Source organism: Penaeus vannamei, chromosome 1, assembly GCF_042767895.1.
Source record: "Penaeus vannamei isolate JL-2024 chromosome 1, ASM4276789v1, whole genome shotgun sequence".
Classification (NCBI taxonomy): domain Eukaryota; kingdom Metazoa; phylum Arthropoda; class Malacostraca; order Decapoda; family Penaeidae; genus Penaeus; species Penaeus vannamei.
The window spans coordinates 39264322-39271821 of record NC_091549.1 but is presented as its reverse complement, the minus strand read 5'-3'; the positions used below and the strand labels follow the sequence as shown (position 1 = coordinate 39271821).

At 45.1% G+C, this 7500-nt stretch overlaps 1 protein-coding gene across 2 annotated transcripts in view; it reads right to left on the bottom strand.

The window, feature by feature from the left end:
* Window positions 1-7500, bottom strand: part of LOC113817916 (uncharacterized) — a 244861-nt gene that overhangs the window by 41475 nt on the left and 195886 nt on the right. The window lies entirely within an intron of this gene.

Sequence of the window (7500 nt, the reverse complement as noted above, 5' to 3'; positions counted from 1 at the left end):
ATGATCATGCCTGGGGATTCCAACATGCGATGGTATCCACACAAAACGTATATCATGGCCTCGTTCTTTTGCACGATACACATTTATCCTTATGTCATTTGCAATATTTCCTGCACCTTTGTCTAGTGTGTTCAATGCCTGGAGAGCACTCTGTGAGTCGCAGAAAATGACTCCTGAGCCTTGACTTAATAGAAATTCGGTGGCTATGAGCATTCCTGCCAACTCAGTTTGCGTAGTGCTAGCCCAGTCATGAACCCGCCTACAATCCTGGTGCTGCAAAATATTGTTTTTATATACGACAAAAGCGCATCCTGCTCTACTCCCAGACTGCAAGGATCCATCAGTGTAGCATTCATACGCATTGGGCATAGTTTCAAGGTGCTCATTGATAATTGCTAAAGCATACTGCTTAAGTACAGCAGGGGGGACACTGTCTTTTTTTGGGGCAGTCGTATAAAATACACTTAGGTCCGACATTTTCCACGGTGGAGCAGAACGTCCATGTAGGGTCTTAGTTATGGATATGTTCAGCTGAGACATGTTACTTGTTGCCATGGATTTGAATTTGAATCGATGTTGCCATTCAAAGTTAGCTCCACTATTCTATGTTTTAGTTGTCTTTGGAACTCTGTACAATAGAGGGGTTCTCTTATTGCTTTGACGCTAAATGTGGTGTTTATGTATAATATTCTTTCATAGACAGACGGCAAATTAAGTTCTGATCTCATATTCACAATCCTCGTTGTCTTAGGGGCGCCGAGAATAAGCCTCATGGCCTCATTTTGTACAATTTCTAAACTAGCCAACTCTGATTCCTTGTATAATACTAGGTGCAATGCATGATAATCTATGACCGACCGTATGTATGACAGGTAAAAGAGTCTAGCAATATTGACATTAATACCATGGTCTTTGCCGACAAGTGTCCTAAGTGGCTTCAGACGTTCCCACAGCCTTTTCTTCAGGTTTTGTATGAACTCTGCATCATTAACAGCCACCCCGAGATATTTGTATTGGTGACAGAGATCTAGCTCAACGTCATTGATGTGAAACCTTGGCAGAGGGATTGTTTTAGGGTTAAGTGCCTTGGTTTTTTCAGTCGATATTATCAAGCCACACTCTGTAGCCCTTGCTGAAAGCACATCAAGGATCTGTTGCATTCTCTCTTCGGATGAGGATTTAATGCAAATATCATCGGCATAGCAAATAATGGAGTCACTGCCCTCAAGTGGTATATCGCCTAGTAATCTATGCATTAGGATGTTAAATAGCATGGGACTAAGTACGCCTCCCTGAGGTGTGCCGAGTTCAAACACTTTTGCATGAGTACTCTTAACACCCCTGAAGAAAACCTGAGCCGATCGATTGGATAGATACATTTGAATCCATGTTAACAGTTTTCCCTGAATACCAAAGCTAGCTAGTTGCTCAAGGATCATTTCTCTGTTTGCAATATCAAAGGCAGATTGAAGATCAAGAAATACGGTTTGCATGCCTGGTATTGAGTTTGTTAAGTATTCTGCAAAACAATGCTGACTGCTACGTCCTGGGAGAAATCCATACAGTCTTGGGGATAACTTAGCATGTATACGGTACATGAGTCTGTTCAGAATTATTCTCTCAAGTACTTTGCACAGACAGGAGGTCAAGGAAATTGGTCTGTATTTGTCAGTGTTGGATTTGGGTATAGGGATGATTAAACTTTTAGTCCAGGAGCTTGGGAGGATTCCTTGTGATAGGCTGAGTCTATACAGGTGTAAGAGTGGGTTGCCTGGCACCTGCGCAATGAGGCGAAGAACACTGTAAGTAATGCCATCCTCGCCAGGGGCTGTTGCCTTGCCTTTCACAAGGGCATTTCTCAGCTCCCACTCGGTTATTTCGGCAAAGTCGGATGGGTCAATGGCAGCACAGGCTACTGCTATATTGAATTTCCTATCTATTTTTGACTTGTCGAGATGGTCTTTTATCCCTTGTGGAAGTGAGCTCAGCTGAGAGTTTTCAGCCCACTGCTCCAGTAGCATATTAGCCTGTTCTTGTGGGCTGTGAAACTGCGGTGTTGTGGGAGCTTTACCTGTCAGCCTATTAATCTTTCTCCATACATCAGCCATGGAAGTTTGACTATTGATGCTTTGCAAAAATTGTTCCCAGTGTTTACTGCGAATCTCAGTTTTTAGTTCTCTGAATTCTTTATTGGCTTTAAGAAACTGAATAAGATTGTCTGACGTCTTGTTATCTCTATAGCAATTGGCAAGCTCCTGAACTCGTTGATGTTCCTTGGCTAGAATTGGGTCATTGATCCACCTCGGAGCATGGGGGGCTTGGGGGCTCTTTTTCTTCGAGAGTTTTCGTGAACAGACCCATGTGTTATAGTAGTCAGTGACAACTTTGATTAAATCCTGAGAAAAATTTTCAACTGTTGTTACTTCATATGTGTTGTACCAATCAAAGACACGTGCCTTGAAGTGATGCTCCAGGCCCGGTGGGATGATTATTCTAAGCCTAGGTGTTTTAGGGGCTGAGTTGCTGTCAACAGTATAGTCAGTTCGGATTGCAAAGTGGTCACTAACTAATTCTCGTACCAGTGAAGTACAGACATTACCATGAACTAGATTTTTGCCAAATACGTAATCTAACCTGCCACCTCCCAAATGAGTTTCTATTTCTGTGTCATATACTGTTAGTGATCTACTATTAATGAAATGTTTGAATTCTTCCCCATTACTATTACGCTGGCTGTCTCCAAAGTGTGGGTGCCTTGCATTAAGGTCGCCCATGCATAACGTGCCTTGGTTGTGAAAATTGGGTAAAGAAACAGCCAGAAATTTTGACGATCTGGCATATATATTATATAGTGAAAAATACCCAGAGGCAGTCTGAATTTTTAAATGATGAAATTGAACATCAGTGTTCTCGGATTTTTTAACTAATTTATGTGGCAATGTTACCTTCACATATGTCAACAATCCAGTCATGGCTGTATTCACATAAGAATGATATCCCTTAATTGAAGGTGCAATTTTCATTTTAGCAGCAGCAGCAAAAGGTTCTTGCACGCAAATCACATCAATATTATATTTACGAATATAAAACTCTAGGTCACTCAGCCTAGGTTTAATACTACGCATATTCCATGATATGAATTTAATTGTGTGTCTATCCATATGTGAGTAGTGTATTATTATGGAATCTGTACTTCATGCGCTTATATCCATTGATATTACGGAATTTAGGTTCACATAAGAAACATATAACTTCATGAATAATGTACATTCTATTACAGATGATTGTCCTAAGCTTAAAAGTACTTTTAACCATGTCAAATATTAGGTCTTAGCTTTGTCCCACTTCTTAGCACAGTCCCCTCGGTTGTTGTGCCGGGTGTACCTGGGGGGCTGGTGACGTCACTGGACTCCTCGTCTGACTCGGTGCCGCAGGGATCGTGGTAGTGTTCGTCGCTGCTGTCAGCGCTGACACGCCCACTCTGGTTATCAGCACTGATGTCATGACATCGTATCTGCTCGCTCGTTTCTTTAACACTAATAGCAGCAGTAGTATCTCGGCAATGACAGTCCCTGTTCATATTTTCCTTGTCCTGTCTCAAGTTATTGTTTTCTTGTCTCAGAGCTTTGATTTCCTTTAAAAGCTCCTGCACATTTATGTCACTATGGTCAGCTGGCGTGACGTCACTTCTTCCACATGGTTTTGCGGGGGATTCCCCGGCCAGGCCTGCGGTCATCCCTGCCCGAGGGTGAGGGACGGCCGCCTCGGCGGGCGCCTGGGGGGGGAGGGGGGTCGCGGTCTTGAGCTCTGTGATGATTAGCATCATCTTGTCAACCTGCTCCTTCAACAACGCAACCGTGTCGCGTAGTTCGGCTACCTCTGCTTCCCCACTCGCCGACAGCCCTGGGAAGTCTCTGCGGCTGGTGACGTCACACACGGCACGGCTGGGCACTCCCCCGGCACGCTGGCCGCGGGCTGGGTTAGGAGGGCCGCGCTGGTCACTCGCGGTCGGTGCCGGGGCCACAGGGGGTGGGGGGGAGGGGCTAGGGCAGGGAGGGCCGCGCTGGGCACTCGCGGTCGGTGCTGCGGCCACAGGAGGAGGGGGGTGAGGTGCCAGAGCAGGGAGGGCTGTGCACCCCCAGTGCCAGGCAGTGACACCTGCCTTCCCACACCTGAAGCAGGACGGGACGAAGCTCGGTGCATCTGCAGCAGGCTCTCGCCCTGCAGCACTGCGAGGACACTCCTTGGCACTGTGTTGCTCGCCACATGCTGCGCAGCGTGCCTTATCCTTGCAATACTTAGCTACATGGCCGCTTCCCATGCAGTTGTAGCATATGACGGGGGATGCCCTCCACGGCCGCACGTGGCTGGTGGGCATGTATTTTCCGAAGAAATTGTATGTACTTGGAGGGGGTTGCTCTCCTTTCCATACGATGCGGATTCGGTTTAATGGTTGGCCATCCTTGTACACTCGAATGGCCTTGTGGACTCCATCGAGTGCATATGCATTATCAAGGTCAAGGTCCTTGTTATAATGTGTGACGAGGTATTCGTCATATTTTTCCGATTTCTTCTTTTCATCGCATGATTTGAAGGTAATACCTCCAATAAGTCCCCCGGTAAGGTTTTCTATATAGCTCTGCTGGGAGCGGGCGACATAGATATATGGCGAGGAGAGCGTGTCCCCTCTCACAAGGTCAATGGGTTTACCCCGCAGGTTCGAAGAGGGGTTGCCAAGGTCCTGTAGCCATTTCATTTTTTCTTTTTTCGTGGTGCCTTCAGGGAAGGCGAGACGGACGTAGTCTTTCCTCGGTGCGAGTGGCGTCTTGCTGGCGTTATTGGGCTCTCTTTTCTTTCTCTTTTTCTGGCCCACTAACGTGAAGCCGTCACCTCCTTGGTCAGCAGCGGCGTCACCCACCTGGGCATCACCATCATTTTGTGCCTCTTGCATGGCGATGGGTTCAGCGGTCCTGTCCACTGAATTACAGGCTGAAGCGCACTCTTCAGCCGGGGGAGGGGTGGGACAGCTATCCCGCGAGTCTTCCCCCTCAGTGTTTACTTTGCGGTTTTCCCCCATCGTGGGGGTGGTGACCGCGGCGCCTGGCGCGCCTGGCTCGCCCGCCTCGTGACAGGTGAATTATGGCGCTCGGGACAACGGGGCACTCAGATCCAACGGTCACTAACACAGTACTTGGCACTCGGCGGAGGAATGAATTCAATTGAATTTAAAACATAGCCATGTTCACATCACTACTCTCATGACGTTTCAATTGCGAGGTATATGCGCACCTAAAGATTCATGAACAATTTCCTCGTACATGACACCAGAGATCCATGTGTAAGGGGCGAGGGCACCGGAGCAGGGCACCACACGACCTCTTCGTGTGAGGTCACGGAGTGTACTGATGCCAAGATATTTCGTATTGAAACGTGGGTTATACTCCCGTAGATTTATTCTCAGCTCTTACACCCTGAATCTTTTGGTCTTGTAAGATGCCTTTCATAAGGAAGTGCTTCGTGTAGCTGGGAAAATGGATTTATATCGTATGTTTTGTATATTCAATAAAGATGACAAACATAAACCAAAAGCACGTATATATCTGAAAGTATGATACATTTGACAAATCCAATATCATTCACGGGTTTTATCATAGTCCTTTAAAATCCAAAATAATATCCTTCTTCAGAACCTTGCATCTCCTCCTTGTCGTCTCGAATCCGCTTCTGTCTCCATCTCCATTAAATATCTCAATCGATTGGAATGGTTGAGCAGGACTTGCCGAAGGATAATGTGTGTGGGTGTGTGTGTGTGGGGGGGGGTATGGATGTGGGATGTAAGTGCAGGCGCGCGCGTTTGTAAGTTTGTGTGTGTGACTGTGCGTGTGTGTGTATGTGGGTTGTTAGTGCGTACGTGCGTGAGTATGTGTGTGTGTGTTCGTGTGGTGGGGTACATGCGCGCGCACGCACGTGAGTGTGTGTGTGTGTGTCTCTATATATGTATATAAATGCATGCATGTATGTATTTATAAGTATGCAGTATTGAAACATGCATGTATTTTCTATATCTTATTTTTTTTCGAAAAACAGTTCCAAACTCACTTTTTTTCAATCCAGACGAAATCACCGAAAACACCAAACGTTTTTAGTACAAGCAACCAAATAAATGAATTGGTAGGACTCGCTCCGTGAATCCTACCAATAAACGTAAATCCTTAGCAAAATCTTATAAGCAGTTCAAATTATCTAAAAAAGGTTAATGGGTACGAACTATATACCTGTTTTATAATAGTAGATATAGTATCATATATTCCACCTCTGTTACAAAACAAGTATTTGATAATATGCGATTACGAAAGAGAATTGAAAATAAAATACAACAGCAGACATGGCAGAATCAAGGAATGGGAAAAGGAGCTACAAGTCATAGTGAAAGAGGATCGAGTTAAAACATATAATGAGATTGGACAGAGCTCGATTAATGCTCTGCAATCATGATAATAAAACTGTCGATTGTAACTTGTTGCATATGATGAATAGCTGGTATATTGTGTTTACCTTCGCGTCATTAAGCTATCAGATATCTCCTGAATGCACCGATTAGCGTTTCTAATAATTCAATTCACCAAGAACTCTGATTTTTTTATGATTTTTTTTATAATCAGTACGGTCATCCATTTATGTGTTTATTTTTCTTCTTGATTAATCTACGTTTCCCCTTCTCTATTTCTCTCTTTCTCTCCCTCTCTCTCTTTCTTTCTGTTTGTCTCTCACTCCCTCTCTCTCTCTCTTTCTCTCTCTCTCTCTCTCTCTCTCTCTCTCTCTCTCTCTCTCTCTCTCTCTCTCTCTCTCTCTCTCTCTCTCTCTCTCTTCTCTCTCTCTCTCTTCTCTCTCTCTCTCTCTCTCTCTCTCTCTCTCTCTCTCTCTCTCTCTCTCTCTCTCTCTCTCTCTCTCTCTCTCTCTCTCTTAGATAAACGCTCGTTATCTCTCAGCGCTCCTACGAACCCTTATCTTGATTTGATGAATACATGTTAGCATTCCGCCACACCCTTGGAAGGCAATTGGATCTTCCCTCTCTATTTAGGGGAGGCAGCCAAGGGTAAGAAATGAGAAATTAGGTTTATAGAGGATGCGTTCTTTTGTCTGTGCCTTCATCTCTGCCACTGCAGCTAGGAGGGGGAAAGGGGCGTAGTAGAGGTGTATAGGTGGACTAGATTAAGAGGGAAATTTGGCATGCAGAAAGAGAAAGAGAGAGAATGAGAGAAGAAGAAGAAGAAGAAGAAGAGAGAGAGAAGAAGAGAAGAAGAGAGAGAAGAGAAAGAGAAAGAGAGCAGAGCAGCAGACAAAGGGAATGAGACAGAAAGAGCGAGCGGGCGAGAGTGAAAGAGGCAGAGAGAGAAAGCGAGTAGTAAGAGTGAGTGGGATGGAGAGTGAGAAAGAAACAAAAATAACTAGCGGGTGAGAAGGAGACAGAGGCAGTGACAGAGGAAGAGAGAGAGAGAG